At 42.2% G+C, this 18,706-nt stretch overlaps 1 protein-coding gene across 6 annotated transcripts in view; it reads left to right on the forward strand.

Annotated features, from left to right (window-relative positions):
• Positions 1-18,706, forward strand: part of RGS7BP (regulator of G protein signaling 7 binding protein) — an 89,551-nt gene that overhangs the window by 32,894 nt on the left and 37,951 nt on the right. The window contains exon 1 of one of the 6 annotated variants that reach the window (XM_069964603.1): positions 16,577-16,705. The exons of the other annotated variants lie outside the window; for them this stretch is intronic. The gene's annotated coding sequence lies outside the window, so the exon portion shown is untranslated. Of the gene's footprint in view, positions 1-16,576; positions 16,706-18,706 lie in introns of those variants that run through there. 6 annotated transcript variants of the gene reach the window in all.

Below are 18,706 nucleotides of genomic sequence, written 5' to 3' on the forward strand. Positions count from 1 at the left end.
GCTTGAATTCTGCCTGAAAACTTTCAGCTACAATTCCTCGAGAATTGCTCAGTGTGCAAGGGCCCTTATTGTGGAGCAAGGTTTTCATTTCTCGAGACAACTCATTGTTGTGCAGAGCTTAGATGGTCAAGAGAAAGTTTCAACACCTAAAGACCATTTTAACAATAACTAATCATCAAACCTTTGCCAGTGAGCAAAATTCATGATACAATTATCTCACAGCTTCTGACGTTATTATGAGACCCAAATTCCCAGATCACAGCACAGATCAGGTGCTTTGTTATCATGACAGTGTGGGCTTACTTACATGTAGTTGGTACCAAACACTCAGGGCCACATGTATCATCCGGCGACTGGCTGATTTTCGGCGGAAAGTGCCGATTTGCGTCTTTTTTTAAGCAAAAATGGCGGATTTGCGAATAAAATATTCGCAAATCGGCACTTTCCGCCGAGTACGCCAGGGGGCGGAAAGGGGGCGGAAAAGGGGCGGAGAGTGGGCGGAACGGAGGGCGCGGACTCAGAGTCCGCGCGATTTATCATCCGTTCCGCCAAAATGTACGCCGAAAACCTACTCCAGTCCTCAGCTGGCGTAGGTTTTCGGCGGTGCGCAACGTCGCGCACGGGATTTATGTAGAGGCAGTCCGCCTCTACATAAATCTCCGTAGCGCCGGAGCTGCGGGGGCATTTTTACGTCCGGCGTAAAAAACGCCGGACTTAATAAATGCCTCCCTCACTGTTTAGAGTCCCTTCTGGACCAATTCACACATAATCATGGGAAATGACAACAAATGAAGCCTGTGGGATGTGGTATAATAATCACATGAATGTCTCTTGATAAGGGGGGGGGGGGGCGAAACCGTGAAAAAGAGTCTAATTAGAATCAATTACTGTTTTCTGGAGCTTAAAGTATTGTAGCTCCAGTCAAAAATGGGCTTGTGTGTAGTCATTGTGCACTACCTTTCTTTTAGAAGCCCAGCTTTATTTGCTTCTGCCCCATTCCTCCCGCCTTTGTAATATAATATTTATTAATATTAATAATAAATATTAATATTTATTGATGTATTGATTTTTGTTTACATATTCATTTCCCTTGACTGGCAGCAGAAAGAGGCGATACGGCCCCCTCTGCTTCCACCAGAGCTTGTTTGGGGAACTACAGGGCTTTTTAAGCCCTGCAGTTCTCAATCCCCTGATTTGCTCGGGCACTGCTGCTCAGTGCTGTACAGAGCAGGGTCCCCTTCCCCCTGTGTACAGTAATGGGGGGGGGGGGGGGAGACTGCAGTATACTTAATACAGCACTGATTGATTGAATCATGCTGTATTACTCTGGGCTGCTGTTGCCCAGATCTACAGATCGTCGAGCTGGGATCAGCGTCAATGCGGCATTGAGGCCCGGCCCGGTAAGGTGAAGGAATCTCCCCTCCGCTATCGCATCGCAGGGGGGAGATTCCACCCCGACTAGACACCAGGGATGGGGGACACTTGAATGCAGCTGGCTGCTTTGACAGCCGGATTTAAATAGCCTAAGTAACCGGGAGTGGCAATTGGCCACCTCAGCTAATACAGCTGAGCCATTACTGCTGCAGATAGAATGGGAAAGATAGTGGGTACTGACATGTGAGCACAGGTGTATCCTGCTAATTTGCGTCATGTGGGTCATCTGCAGCAGTAATGGTGAGTACAAGAGCATGTGTTTGGCGGCAGCTTTCTCCGCCGGTGGTGCCAACTGGGTTTTGGGGGGGGCACTTTGGGTTTGGTCCTGTGACATTGGGGTTGCAGGGCCACTCCATGGCCTCCCTTTCCTGTTTGTGCACGCTTTGAGGAGTTAGCGGTCACTGACCAACACAGTGTAGAGTTAGTGTAGGGACCCATGTGAACCAGGAGACCGGCACTTGCTACATGGGGCATATGGTTTGAGCAAATTATATACCAACATCCTTGCGTTGATTTTTAAATGTAGCCGAGTGGCATTAGTGTCAGCCATAGGTGTGATGGTGTGATGTGCAGCAGCTCCTTTCTCTCCATGTCATTTTATTGTAGAACAACCAACAGACATATAAAGAGACGTGTGACTGTTCTTGTGTCCATTCGTTAGTCAAACATGTGAATTCAGGCATGAACTTGAACTTTGTAGTACGAGTTCACTCACCCCAAATTATGATACAGCACATATATGTATGGCTGCTAGCAGCTACTGTGATCTTGTTAGAAGTAGTGTCAAGGTATGTTGCCATTCCCGTTTGAATATAGAGGTAAGTGGTGGCTTAAAGAAGACGAAGACTAGACATGTTGAATTTCATTTCTCAATCATTTTACAAGAAACAGGCCACCACCATTGGCTTCCTATTGACAAAACATGCACACTCAGTTGAACCGAGCATGCATGTTTATTGGACAACTGGGAAAGACAACTGTCACTCAAATAGCTATATACCTGTTATAGAAAAAAACACAATAGTTGCTGAACAGCACTGTACGGCAATAAGGCTCAATAGGGTGCACAACCTCATGGCAGCCAGACCCTGCCTCCAACTTCACCAAAATCAACCAAATAACTTTTTTATTCACATATACTGGAGTGCTGCCTTCTTCTTTAGATTTCATATACCTGTTATAGATGTCAGTAGAGTCTACAAGTGTATGAAGTAGGCAGGTGCCAACTGCCCCGTGTCTGCCCAATGGAGGAGACGTGAGTGATTCCTTTATTTTCAGTGTTATATACCCATAGGGAGCCCACAGTCCATATAAAGGACCTCGTCACATCTCCCTGTTAGTAATGGAAGCTTTTATATATACAGCATATCGTCGTAGCTCCATGTCTTTTTCCAGCAGCGTGATGTTTATTGGCTGCGGCTCCGCTCTTCTCCTCGGCTCCGGGACGCTTTATCAATCAAACTGTAAATCTTCCAGTTTTTCAGTAAACACCCAAAACAAATTTGGACAGTTCTGAAACAGCAGATGTCTAATCATCGCCAGTGTTTATGTGATTATTTCCTGTCTTCTGCAAAAGCGAGGGGGAGATTTGCATATCCCAACAATGATAAATACTTGATTTGGAACAGTACATATTTCTTTCATATTGCTTGGCAACAGAACAGCTCAGCCACATGATGTATTTTATTATTTATAATAATTAAAGAAATAATCTTTAATATGAAGTCACAATTGCGGTGCCTCTATTAATACGGAGGCAGTTGGTGTGTGATCAAATTTTTTGGTGTTAAGATGACCTCTTCTATAAATTCAGATAACGGTCAAGTGTCATTAATCTAGACTACTAATAATGGGCATATATATATATATATATATATATATATATATACAGAGAGAGAGAGGTGTAAGGGGGTCATTACCAATGTTCCCTCTAAGCTTCAGCCACAGCTTAGCGGAATGGCAAGAGAGCTAAGCAATAGTCAGGCAAAGTTGGGCAAATCAAAAACTTGGGGGGATTCTCGGGTGGCGCACACATTAGTAAGCTCAGTGTACGCCGGTGCCGATACTTTTGGTATAGGGAGCGTCTCTAGCACACGCTCCCTGTGCTGGAAGTCCCGGCCGACACACACTGAGCTTCCTCATGTGTGCGCCGGATGGGACACCCCCGGAGAGAGGAGCAGCAGCTGGGGGCCGGATTGCCTCTTGTGACCGCAAGCAGAATACTGCTTGTGGTCAAAAGAGGGATTGGGAGATCTCGGGCCAAGCGGGCGGCCGGCGACAGTGAGCGGGGCCTCCCTGTCAGCTGAGCGGCCACGCGCCGCGCAGCTTAAAGTGAGCCTTGGTCAATACAATTGCTGACAATCCTTTATCTTTATCACATCAGAGGTGCAAAAGGGCTATAGTATAATGTAAAGTGTTATATAACTATGCGTAACAACTCTGAATAATAATCCAACAAACAAGTAAGGTAATCATAGAATGTAGTAAGAACTGGCTGTAACTGTCATTGAAAAACATGATACAGTATACACAGATTAAATGCATAGCAGTTAAAAGAACAAGAGACACCAGTGAGCGTCTTTGCAATGGTAAAATTATATATCACTAAAGCATCACAGGACGCACAGTACAAGGTACAGCTGCTTCAGATGCCTCAGAGTAATGCCCACCCCTTCAATCATTTCAGAGAATATGTGTTCTTCTAGGGGTTTGACCATTTCCAGCCTTTAATATTGTGATCTCATGATACTCTTGTGTCCTAAGGTTGGTTGTAACAAGTCTTTGGTTACGCTATGATCACCATAATCATTATAAGACCTCCAAAGACCCTGACCACACCAGTCATTCTTCTGGGGACAATATTTCTGTTATTAAAGCCAAGCATTAAAAGGCTGTCCAGGATAAATCAATTGATTTATCAGTAGTTGATCAGCAGCACACCAATTTGTATAGACCTTGCACGGCCTCTAGGGTCTCACTACGTACATGGTTGCATACCGTGTTTCCCCGAAAATAAGACACCCTCTTAAAATAAGATGCCCCAACTACCCTACCAATGAGCCTAAAGTAAGGCTGAATTCACCTTATCTCCTTGTGAACCCTCACAGCCAGCGTTGCAGACATACTTGAGGTCTGGAGGGGATGTCTGAATTCTCTCCCCCCGGCCAGAAGGGGAGGGGGGTACAATATGACATACCCTGAAAACAAGACATAGGGGGAGATTTATCAAACTGGTGTAAAGTAGAGCTGGCTCAATTGCCCCTAGTGACCAATGAGATTCCACCTTTTATTTCTCAAAGAATCTGTGAGGAATAAAAAGTGGAATCTGATTGGTTGCTAGGGGCAACTAAGACAATTCTACTTCACACCAGTTTGATAAATCTCCCACAAAGTGCCTGTTTTGGAGCACAGTAGTTAGTATGGTTGAAAAAAAAGACATACTGTATGTCCATCAAGTTTAACCGAGGAGGGGAAGGGGAGGGATGATGGGTAGGTTCTATACATATGCATTTATGTTATTTTATTTTAAGAACTTGTCTAAGCCTGTTTTAGCCCTCCACTGTTTTTGCTGTGACCAGATCCTTGGGTAGATGATTCCACAAATTCACTGTTCTCATGGTAAAGAAGGCTTGTCGCCTACTTACATTTGTTCAACTGTGTTATTGCATCTTGTTTGTTGTTGTCCAATAGTCGGCCTCATACGTAATGGCAGCTCACATTTACACATAATAAAATGTCTGCTACTCACTAAGTGTGTGAGCATCTGGATAAAGAACCAACCAAGAGAACAAGTGGAGTGTGGACACCCAGCTCACCCGCCGGTCAGCTGTTTGGTGCCCGTACTACAGTAAGAGTGAAGCTGATGGCCCTGTTCCCTGCATAGCAGCTACACCAAGGTCCCTGCAACCTTAGCTTCTATTCACTTAAATAGGAGCTGAGGCTACAGTACATTGGCACCGCTACTGACAGATACTTACAGATCTGTAATAGAACTGAAATATACAGTCTTGGGAAGGAGACTAAAGTGAAACATGAAAACTCACTGGCAAAGAAACTGCATAAGTGGCTAATGTCACCTATTGTCCTAGTCACTGAATTGCTTTCTTCACACCACCTTTATGGTCTGTGTCAGGAGTGTCAAACTGTGGTCCTCCAGCTGTTGCAAACCTACAATTCCCATCATGCCTAAACAGCCAAAGCTGTGGTATAGACTGTCCAGGATTGATGGGAATTGTTGTGCTGGTAGGTTGTGAGTTTGAAATCCCTGATCACAGATTTGATCCCCCCTCCATACACACACACTCACACAAAAGATGCAGGTCTGCCCTGTATGTATGTGCCATGCAGATTTTGTCCATGTGACAAGTTCACATTTTTGACGCCTGGGTCTTCCTCAGTATCCTTACTCTAATATTATTCTAGATCTTTTTTTCCATTCATAAACTAGGCGGATTGTCTGTGAATATATCTGAAAACTGATGTTTAGCACCAGTGACAGTAAACTATGCAGATTTGTTTTTCTGATGAATAAATCATAGCAGTAGAGATCCGATGTGTAAGTGTATGATGTATAAAGGTTTAGCTTTGAGAATATAAACAGAAAATATTGTGTCTTTAACCATGCAATGTGAAGTCTATCATTCCCTGGAGATCAGCCTTTCTTCCCTGCTGTATTGTAGCTATGCAGGAATCTATTGGCATGATGAACTTATTTCCTTGTGGACCTATTTATGTAATCACTCTCCAAGGAGGACTTGTGCTTGCTGCTTGCAGTGAAAGCTTTACAGACATGTATGTATTTACTGTATGTACAGTATATCAAATCCAACTGCCTGTTTGCTAATTGCATTTACATGCAATCATTAGCAGAGTGCATAAGTATGGTACTGTCCAAGAGTTCATGTTCAGCTGTGCTGCATCTATATTGAAGTATTAACTAATTCAATATTCAGTTTCCAAGAAATTTAATTTACATCACACCACACTTTTTTCTCTATTCTCCTTTAGGTCTTCCACAAAACTATTCAGAGATCATGAGTACCACTGTATGGTTCCCATACAAAGTTATATTATGAAACTGAATCTAAACGTATTATCCCTGCATAAAAAAAAAATTATAGACCTACAAAGATATAGTAATGCCCAAAGTGTATGGGTGCTGCATTATAGCTCCATGCAGGGGTCGGCCGTAATATACTTGTGTGCTCGTACATACAGTTCATACAATAAATCCATGCAGCCTCTGACAGCCTTAAAGGAAGTAGTTATGGGAATCCAGCTGTTTTCTGTGCCGTACAGTGGCAGTCTCTTAGGTATTGTGGCTGCCTGGCAGTCTTTTCGTACAGTTCCCGGAACTGAGCTTGCCCTGCATCCGCAGAGCCCTTCTGAGACTTCCTTCTGAATACATTAATGAAGTCAGGTTTTTAACGTGATCAGATATGTGACCTAATTTAGAGAAGGAAGAAGTAATGCACCAAAGGGAACAATCCACATGCAGAGCCAAACCTATTCTACACTTATTTATGGATATTTTCCATTGTATAATATTAGATTATTATGCATTTATAATTTCTTTCTCATTAAATATTTACAGCCTATCGTGTTTTACAGCAGAGATAATCTTACCGCATTATCTTATCACAATGTGTTATCATCATGGAATCATATTGCAATCCCAAAGGGAAAGATGACAGATTTGGCTCTGCTACATTTGAACATAGATACAGTATGTAGACTGTATGGTAGGCGCAGCCAGTGGCCCCAAATTCCTGGTAATCAGATCATCTATAAGGATAGTAAAATGACGGTCCTGGCCAACAGTACTTATGTAAGCCCTGCCACCCATGCAACATTTCATTAGTGGTGGCTGCAGAGGTTGGATGCAGCCCTAAGGCTGCCTAGAAAGCATGGATACAGCCATAGGCTGTATCCATGTTTTCCATGACTCCGTAGGGCTGCATCCAACTTTTTTAGTCAACAACAAGCAAATGCCGCACGCTCAGGTTCAGACGAACCCGAATGTGTTCAAGATTTGTTCATCTCTAATGTAATACATCTTAAAGGAAAAGGCTTCTTATTCAGTTCTTTACTGTCCATCCCTCCTCCTAAGCTCATCAATAACTCTGGAAAAACAGCTCAGGTCTGTCTTGAGATAGAAGATCGACTGTCATTGATGGAACATGTTATATGCTGCCCATAGAAGCAAATAGAGAGTGGAGTGGGGAGAACAGTCATTGTATAAATGGAATCTACAATCCCCTTAAGCAAAGTTGTAGCTAGGCCTTCCATCACCTGGTAAAAAGGTTCAGTTTGCTAAACCAGCTAAATATCCTGGCCAAGGTAGAGTAACTGCAGCCTTTTTATGCTGTTTTATTATGTTTAAATAGTCTACACAATTGGTGGTGTGCTGTTTCCTTAGCACACTATGCTATTGGCGTAATGAGCCACAGAAAAAATGTACAGGAACGGGAACCCTATCAATTGACATTGACCTCCTTACTCCTAAACCAAGCAGCAATGGATGCAGTACTGTATGCATCATCACTTATCGGACCCTTGCTGGGCAAGGTGTGTGAGCACCCAGGCTGGTGAATGTAGAGAATGGCAATAGCTTTAGCTAGGTCTTAGAGCAGCCCTCTAAATATCCTGGTAAACCAGCTCCATTTCAGGGAGATAACCCATGGATAAACATTCGCTGCTTTGCAAATGTTAAAACTTGGTCCACTGGGAATCACGTGTTGTCAGATGATAAACACAATCCCTTGAATTACAGTAAAACTATTCAGTAAAATCATATTCTGTGTTTGTTCTATAGACAATACAAACATTGCTTGGTTTACATCATTATTTAATCACTTGCTATTATTTTCTAATGTTAGAGTCGTATTAGTCAGCCTTACTCTCACTGTAAGTGAGTGCCAATTGACTCGATAATCGTGCGTGCAAGGCTGCATGGACATTGTTAGCGATGTCAGTGCAGCCCTTGCCTAAAATAGAAAATAATAAAGATGCAGTTATGCTTACCTCTCCATACTCCCCCAATGTCCTCCTGCCGTGTCTATGCATCCCCTGCTAACTGCAGCCACCGCCGAACCTGCCTCTACAGTGAAACTCTGCTCAATTTAACTACTGACCAAGACAGCCAGTGCCACCTGTATATATCAGCTGCTGTATGCCATGCAGGAACAGGGCAGTTTCTAGGTCTTTTTGGCAACAGGGCGAATGTTGATAAAAGCGATTCAGGTTACTAGGAAGAAGCAGTGTGTGTATTACGGCATAGAGAGGTGTTGCACCCCTACCAAATAATGTTCAACTGAATACAAAAATATTCCTCTCCATCTGCCACAGACCTCAAGGATGATTTCTTGCAGTTACACTTCATCTCCTCAGAACCTGCCAGACAAACATCTTAGGCTTCACACTTTTTCAGCAACTTTCCCTTTTCCCACCCATAGGGTCCCAAACTGTAGTAATTGCGCCGTTTGGTGTGCTATAGTCAGTAGGTAGGTGGATTGCCCCCTGTATGTAGGATCCCCCTGCTGTGCCTCCATATAGTAATTTATATTGTGAGCCCTAATGGGGACAGGGAGCAATAATTGGCAAAAACTATGTAAAGTGCTGTATAATCTGTGTGCGCTATACAAATAAAAAGCATTATTTATTAATGCCCCTGCTGTGTTTCCATATAGTAATAATGTCCCCCTGCTTTGCCCCCATATGTCCCCCTGCATATCCCATATAGTAAATGTCCTGCATTGCCCCATATGTCCCACTGCATTTCCCCCATAGTAATAATGTCCCCCTGCATATCCCTTATAGTAATAACGTCCCCCTGCATTTCCCATATAGTAATAATGTCCTCCTGCATTGCCCCCATATGTCCCCCTGCATATCCCATATAGTAATAATGTCTCCTGCTGTGCCTCCATATAATAATAATTCCCCTGTGGTGTCTCCATATATTAATAATGTCCCCCTGCATTGCCCCCATATGTCCCTCTGCATATTCCATATAGTATTAATGTCCACCTGCATATCCATATAGTAATAATGTCCTCCTGCATATCCCATATAGTAATAATGTCCCCCTGCATATCCCATATAGTAATAATGTCCCCCTGCATATCCCATATAGTAATAATGTCCCCCTGCATATCCCATATAGTAAATGTCCTGCATTGCCCCCATGTCCCCCTGCATATCCCATATAGTAAATGTCCTGCATTGCCCCCATATGTCCGCCTGCATATCCCATATAATAAATGTCCTCCTGAATTGCCCCCATAGTGCTGTGGCCCAACACACACACACACAAAAATTACACTCCCCTAATCCTGGCATGGGGCCAGCCTTCCTCTCTTCTGGTCTCTTCTCTCATCTCATTTCCATGTTTGTTCTGAGGCATATATTGGAAAGGACTCTCTACATAGTGTGCACTGACAGAGTCTTCTGACATGTCAGTTTTTTGTGGCGCCGCCATTGTTGGAATCGGAATCAATGGCCATAGTTATAAATATAGTAAATATACCTAGTGTGAATATATTCCATACCCTACTGACATGTACTGGCCCAATGAAGGTCACTGTCTGGTGAATAGAGAACTATAGATGCATTTGACATACGGTACGCAGGAGCTTTCCTGGTACATACAAGAAACTTACACAAAAGCAGCTCTTTACTTCTTTGTTGGAAAGAGAAAATGGATAGCTAGTGATGGAGGCTGAAAGACATTTACAAAGACTCTAATCTCCTATCCAAACAGGGAGTTCCAAACTATCTGTTTGTCCCTAAATATTGATTCAAGTAAGCAGTCTCTGGGTTGGGAGAGAATGAGGGGGAGAACGGCAGGAGCAGAAGAAATCTGTAGAAGGGAGAACCCATTACCAGACTGCAGGAGAATACCTGAGAACTCCGGGCAACCGTAAAAAAAACGGGAAGGGTGGTGACAGGGTGACAGGGAGCTGTAGTGCTGCGGGGGCACTAAGACAGGTAAGTATAACTACATTATTATGTTCCCACCACCCCCTGCCCTCCATAGTTTTTTATGTTTGCCCAGAGTACACCTTTACCTGTAGCTGTAAAACGGTTCTTTACAGATGCAGGTAAAGGTGTACTTGGGAAAGCTTATTGGCCATATAAAAGGGCCAATGATCAGTAGATGAACCAGAAAACCACTATTCGTCTCTGATCGCATCTACCGTGCAACCATTAAAATAACTAGTCAGCCACACATCTTCCTGTAAAAAAAAAGTGAGCATTTATCCTTGCCTCATGTAGTTATGGGGGGGGGGGGGTGTTCTCTCACACATATCTGTATGGTTGCAGGCCTTTGGGGTCATATTTATTGGTTTGGACCTCAGCAAGTGAGCACCCTTCATTGGGCGGTACATACCTCCTAACTTTCTCTTTGGTGTAATATCTTATTTCTACCATGTTATACTTTGGTTGGTTAAAGAGTTTTTTTAAGTGTGGATATCTTTCTGGAAAGCAGGTTTGGCCATGTCTTTGTTCGCCTGTGAACAAAGTGATCACTGGTGATTTTCTCAACTCTGGGGTGTCAAGGAATTACATTTTTGTTGGCACTGCAGACCCACAATTTTGTTAATCATGGAGAGAGAATAACCATTGATGACAGTAATCCTTACATGTCACGGTCAGTCACAGGGACGAGCTGCTTCACATAATGAGGACCTTACCAAACAAGGCTTCTGCAACTGGTCACAACTGCATTTTTTTACCCTGAACCTTCCTGATTCTTTAACTTGTACTTTGTTCGTTAAAGAGACTCTTTCAGTAGGTTTAAGCTGTCCTATCCCAGGGTAGCATAAAATAGAACAGAATGAAATACCACTTACATTGTTCTGTAATTCACATGCCGCCACAATGCAAACAAAGGACATTGTTCCCGCTTTGTTTACACAATGTATGGCCGTTCTGACGACTGTACATTGCGTAGACTCAGGGCCCTATTCCACTGAACGATTATCGTTCAGATTATCCTTAAATTGTTCAAATTTAAACGATGATCGTTCGGTTGAAATGCAGTTAACGGTTAACGACCGAACAAGAAATCGTTGATCGCTTAAGACCTGGACCTATTTTTATCGTTGCTCGTTCGCAAAACGTTTGCAAATCGTTCGCATTGAATAAGATGTCATTCGGTCGTTCGCAGTAGATACGAGCGCAATAGCGAAGAAATAGCGAAGAAAAAAGTAATAAGTAACGATTATCGTTCCATGGAAATGAATGAACGTTTTCAGGTCTTTCGCAGTAGCAGTCATTTGAGATCGGTAATCGTTAACGATTATGCGAACGATAATCGTCCGGTGGAATAGGGGCCTTACTATATATGGTGAATTGGAATGCAGCCACACCCAAATGAGCCAGCGTTCCAATTAGAATAAAATAATGCTCCTGTGGCTGATATGGCAGTATCAAATGCAGAAACATGCCAAACAGCGGCCAGTGTTTGACACAGCAAACCACAGCTGTGTCAAACAACAGCCGTTGTTAAAACATAGTGTAAAACATAGCCTTAATCAGTCCAAGGTCTGCTTTTAGAGCAGAGTGGTGGTCATTAACCTAAGAAATAACATATTTTAAGTACTTTATTTATTTTTTTGTAGGGTTTTTCATTTAAAAATTGGTATCACTGGGTTATTCTATTCTACGTCTTGTTCACAACATGTCAGTGGATTCTTATACTTGTACAGTTAGTTCCATGTATCCTGTTTGGCACTGTTTTATTAGCATCACATGTCTAGTTTTCATTCTCTCTTTTCATGATTATTGGTCTCTTTGTTCGGGCCCTGTAGTGTCAGCTGTGTGCATAAATTGGTCTTTATGTTTTTTTGATGTATAATTTTACAGCTATTTGCTTTAATATGGGAACCTTTCAGGATTGGAGGATCCTATTTCTCTTAAAAGCTTGCATCCTTTCAAGCTTTAGATACAGAGCCTTTCAAATTGCATTGTCTGTCCAAAGGCATAGATAGCATTACTGCTAAGAGTAGATGTGTCTTTGTTGTAACCTGTTTCCTGTTCCCCTGACAAATCCACTCTCTCGGTACTGTAGAATTTATTTCCACCCAGCAACATTTCTCTGCCAGCATCCAACCATTTTCTATTGTAAAAGTTCTATCGGCGTCGACGAGATGACATGTTAAAAGTCTATGATTGTAGTGCTCTCATAGAAGGCTATATATTCTGCAAAGTAAGGTGAGAAATGTACATGCTATGGGCTCATGTATTGTTTATGCCTTCTGCAGATCTGTCGGCTTTACATGGCTTTTACATTCTCTGCTTTTTTCAATGCCTTTTGTTACCTCTATAAAAACACTTTTTCTACATTTTCCTCATTTCTAAGCCGCCTTTAGCCTCTGGATATTTCCTGTCTTTTTTACTCTATGTCATCAAACCATATCCCCATTCACATTTCTCTTTTTTTTCTCGAATTCCGACGTCCTTGATGTTTAACTCTTCCCAAGGTGGTTTCTCTGCACTGCAATAAATATTGAAGGGTATTAAATAAAGCCTACATCTACATTTTTTCTTATCCTTACATGTATTTCACTCATGTTTGGATGTTTAATTCTCATATAGAAAATGCCACATATTTGTAATTTACTTCTATCTCAAATCATCCAGTACTTATCAGATGCTGTATGTCCTGCATGCAGTCCAGTCTGGAGAGCAGGAGAGGTTTTCTATGGGGATTCGCTACTGCTCTGGACAGTTCTTGATATGGACAGAGGTGGCAGCAGAAAGCCCTGTGTATCAGACTCGAGAGAATACACCACTTTCTGCAGGACATACAGCAGCTGATAAGTACTGGAAGACTTGAGATTTTTTTTGTAAAAGAAGTAAATTACAAATTTCTGGTACTTTATGGCAGAAGTTGATTTGGAAGAAAAAATTTTTTGTGAACTACCCCTTTAACTCGCAGTGGACGCAGTGGATTTTGGCCTTAAGGACCAGACCAATTTTCATTTTTGCATTTTATTTTTTTCCTTTTCCCCTTCTAAGAGCCATAGCATTTTTATTTTTTTACCTATTTTTTGCGCCACAATGGTACCATGGTAATTTTATTTATTTATTTATTTTTTTCAGAAATATAATGTAATGTATATCAGCAATTCTGGCACTTTTTGTGTTTTTCGTTTACGCTGTTCACTCTACGGACACGCCATTATATTTTATAAGATCAGATACTAAAAAATGCACAATGCAATATTAAAGCTTAAAAAAAAAAATTACATCCCCCTAGGGGACTATTACATGCATTAGATTGCTTATCACAGATACTTCCCGTCAGAGACCGAGGTTGCAGCACAGAGCACTGTGTCAGACTGAAAAGAATACACAACTTCCTGCATGACATACAGCAGCTGATAAGTATGGGAAGACTGGATATTTTTAAATAGAAGTAAATTACAAATCTTTAAAACTTTCTGAAACCAGTTGATTTGATGGAGTACCCCTTTAGCGCCCTTTTACATGGGCTGAATATCTAGCATTGCTAGAAGCCCTCCTCAATTTGTGTAAAAGTGATAGCTATCAGCTCAGGAGCAGAAAAATGCCTGATCCTCGGCTGATCGCATCTTTTGTGCGAGCTTTAAAATCTATCACTATTGGCCAGATATCTCCCTGTGTATACAGGGAGATGTGCAGCTGAAAGCAATAGATTTAAATGGCCACAAGAACGATACAGTGATTGTTCGTGCAGCCAGGCCGCTTGACTAGTTGTGCCGATAAGTGCCGACCTCACTGACTGGCACTCGTTTGTGGCCACGGACAGCCATAGTTTGGTTAATATAAAAGGAACATACCCTAGGAGTCTTTCTCGTAATGTGCAAAATGCAATTAGGATGCCCATTCTAGTGACCCGCCAGGGTTTTAACATCAAGACCCTAACCAGGCCCCCTGGCCCCCTAAATTAATTACCTGGACAACCCTATTTATTAGGATAGTATAGAGTGTAACTACCATTTTACAAAAACTTCTGACATTTCATAGCGACATGTCAGAAGTGTATATTGGTCGGGGTCTGGCTGCTGAGAACCCCGCCGATAGCTAGAACTAAGAGAGCGTGCACCCTGCCCCTTCATCTCTGCTACAGGGAGTAGAATTCCATAGACTGCCTGTTCTAGCCACCGTCGCGGTTCTCAGCACCCGGACCCCGACCCATATACAATTTCTTTTAATGGTAGTTACACTTTAAATGGTTTATCTGCACAAAAAGTTTTCACTTTTGGAAGTTATCAAGGAAGCAAAAGACAATGTACACATCTGTTATTATATTGGTGCCATCACAATGGTGCCTGTCCCCATGCTTAGAACTTCCTGCATAACGTCCCAGTGCATAGGAAATGCCCACTAATCACTTTCTATAGCCGGTCATTGTAAGAAGGTAGAGCAGTGCTACATTGCATGTGCCTAAGTGGCAAAAATTAAAAGACAACTAATAACTTTTGGACTCCTTCCAACATAGGATTTACAGTAGAAAAAAACCAAGACAAAGCTGTGACAATATCTGTCATGCTATTAAAAGAATTGCCTTGTGTACCATAATGTTGTAGTGCACATCACTGAGATTTTAGCATATGCTGGGAGTTGTAGTCTCATAACTTCTCTGATCCTACAAGCCCGTTCTTGCATTCACAATCAGAGAGTCCATGTGTGAATAAAGCAAGGGTTTTGTTTGGACAAGAAAAAAACTTACATAGAAAACATTAGTTAGAGGTGCCATAACATACTGCATATATTTAACATTTTAAGTTACAGCGTGATATTTCATTAACACTTCTACCGTATATATTATAGCTTCTATTAAGAAGGTGCCACCTTCCCAGAGAAAAACTGTCTGTAGCTGTCAGTGTATACAACAGCTTTAGGCCTAAGTGAGTCACTAGAACTACCATGATCTAGTGTTTGGCATATAAAAGCAATTTTTTTCTTTCAAATCTACTGATTTCACAAAGTTATATTAATTTGTAAAGTACTTCTATTTAAAAATCTCCAGTCTTCCAGTACTTATCATCTGCTGTATGGCCTGCAGAAAGTGGTGGATTCTTTCCACTCTGACACAGTGCTCTCTGCTGCCACCACTATCCGAAACAGGAATGATTAATCAGTGTTATCTGCGATCTTCAGACTCTACTGTATAAGAAGAGGTAGGTATGAGACCTCCAGCAGTCAGGGAAAAGGATTAGTACTCCCACAGTCACACTGAAGGAAATAGTGTTGTATTTCAAGTCTGACACAGTGCTTTCTGCTGACATCTCTGTCTCTGCAGTAGCCAACCTCTCCTGCTCTGGATAGTTCCTGTCCCGGAGAAATGTGTCAGCAGAGAGCACGGTTTTAGACTTAAAAGAATAGAGCACTTCCTGCAGGACATACAGCAGCTGATAAGTATGGAGATACTTGAGATTTCTAAACAGAAGTAAATTACAAACCTCTAAAACTTTCTGAAACCAGTTAATTTGGAAAAAAAAAGATTTTCAACTGAGTTTTTAGAATATATAAATTTCACCTACAGATATACAGTGGTGCCTTGGATTACGAGCATAATTCGTTCCGGGATCGTATAGTAGCAGTGTGTATAGCTGAGTGTAAGTGCATGCACATTATAGTAGCAGTATGTATAGCTGAGTGTCAATGCAGGCACATTATAGCAGGGAAGGAGAGGATAGGAAAAACACGAGGGTTGACAGAGACTGCAGGGAGCATGAAGGAATGAGCAGTACAGATGTGGATACATACACGCAGCACTCTCTGTCTGGGGAGAGAGGGGTTACAGCTATGAAGAGATTACCTCACAGTCCTGTCCCCTGATACAAGCCCCAGCCTGAAATGGATCTGCTATGATTTGGAAGGTGAGAGAGACTTCCTGGGCCAGAGTACAGAGCTGTAGACCACGCTATGCAGAACATCCCTCCCCCACTCCCCCTTCCACCCAGTACAGGGAGCACTTACACCAAAGCAGGGCCGTCTTACCCATTGGGCATGGTAGGCGGCTGCCCGGGGGCCCTTGCGTCCTAGGGGGCCCCTGCCCTGTGACATGTTCCCTGGCCCTTTAACTGGGAGTGCTCCTGATCAGCGCTGGTACATAGGGTCTGTGCACAGCTCGCTCTTGTGGCCGGAAGCTGCATTCTGCTTCCGGTCACTAGAGGTCTCTCTCACCCCCTGCATTCCCGTGCGGAGCAGGAGAGTGACGTCACCAGCAGAGCCCTGAGAGGAAGGAGAAGCTGGAGGCCTGAAGCACAAAGCCTGAGTGAGTATGTGCTGATACCAGAGGGGGGAGGCTAGCTGGCAGGGAAGGTGTTAATCATGGGAGTGCTCTCTGCAGGGATGCAGACAGGGCCGTGGGTGAACTGGTAAACAGGGAGGGGGAGGGATCGGGGGTGTAACTCCTCTGAGTGTGTATATATATCTCCATTCAGTGTATACAGCAGTGTATTATATACTTATCCTCCTCCTGAGTGTGTATATATATCTCCATTCAGTGTATACAGCAGTGTATTATATACTTATCCTCCTCCTGAGTGTGTATATATATCTCCGTTCAGTGTATACAGCAGTGTATTATATACTTATCCTCCTCCTGAGTGTGTATATATATCTCCATTCAGTGTATACAGCAGTGTATTATATACTTATCCTCCTCCTGAGTGTGTATATATCTCCATTCAGTGTATACAGCAGTGTATTATATACTTATCCTCCTGAGTGTGTATATATCTCAATTCAGTGTATACAGCAGTGTATTATATACTTATCCTCCTCCTGAGTGTGTATATATATCTCCATTCAGTGTATACAGCAGTGTATTATATACTTATCCTCCTCCTGAGTGTGTATATATATCTCCATTCAGTGTATACAGCAGTGTATTATATACTTATCCTCCTGAGTGTGTATATATCTCCATTCAGTGTATACAGCAGTGTATTATATACTTATCTTCTTCCTGAGTGTGTATATATCACTCCATTGTTGTCTCCCTGTATACTGTATAATACAATATACAGGGAAACAACACGGCTTATATATAGAGAAGGGCCAAACAACATGTCTCATATATACAGAGGGGCAACAACATGACTATTATATATGATAACCATGTTGTTTCCCTGTATACAGTATACATACAGGGAAACAACATGGTTCTCACATATAATAGTCATTTTGTTGCCCCTCTGTATATATGAGACATGTTGTTTTGCCCTTCTCTATATATAAGCCGTGTTGTTTCCCTGTATACTGTATAATACAGTATACACAGACTCCCTGTATTATACAGTATACAGGGAGACAACATGGCCTATATGCAGTTCGCACCTCTGCCCAGGGGCCCATAATTCTGTTAAGACGGCCCTGCACCAAAGCAATGTTCTTAGAATTTTTAAAAACTGAGCTCTTCTTGCAAAACGCTCTTAATCTATGTTACTCTTAAACCAAGGTACCACTGTACTGTTATTTTTCTATATTTATGTTGTTAAACCAAGTAGGCATGATTATATTGGTGAAATCGGCTTCCTAAAAGCTGGAGTGTCACTTTGCTGATGATTAAACATTATGAAAAAATAAAACTATTACCAACAGAGCCTGAAAAGCTAATTCAAGTGACATCCAACATGGCTGCCCTTCCTGCATAACATAAAAATACAAATGTCTCCATAAGTAATGTAATTATAATTACCAAGTTTTGTTTGCTGCTCTAACATCTGATTCACAAAGAGATGACATGTCAATTCTATGAGCGGAGAGCTGCAGAGAGCAGAGGTGCCCTATACATTACATTGAAACACTGAGGCAGGCGGGATTCTGAGTGGAGTTCATGGCGAGGATTTCACTCGGAATCCTATCCAGCACTTGGGTAATTAGTGTGTTTCACTACCATCGCTCCCTTATGGTGCGTTTACACAGGCAGATTTATCTGACTGATTTTGGAAGCCAAAGCCAGGAATGGATTTGAAAAGAGCAGAAATCTCAGTCTTTCTTTTTTGACCTGTTCCCTGTTTATAGTCTTTTCCTGGTTTTGGCTTCAAAGATCTGTCAGATAAATCTGCCTGTGTAAATGCACCATTAGGGCCCTTTTACACAGAAAGATTATCTGACAGATTATCTGCCAAAGATTTGAAGCCAAAACCAGGAACAGACTATAACCAGAGACCAGGTCATAAAGGAAAGCCTGAGATTTCTCCTCTTTTCAAATCCAGTCCTGGCTTTGGCTTCAAATCTTTGGCAGATAATCTGTCAGATAATCTTTCTG

This window comes from Dendropsophus ebraccatus, chromosome 3 (assembly GCF_027789765.1).
Source record: "Dendropsophus ebraccatus isolate aDenEbr1 chromosome 3, aDenEbr1.pat, whole genome shotgun sequence".
Taxonomy (NCBI): Eukaryota; Metazoa; Chordata; class Amphibia; order Anura; family Hylidae; genus Dendropsophus; species Dendropsophus ebraccatus.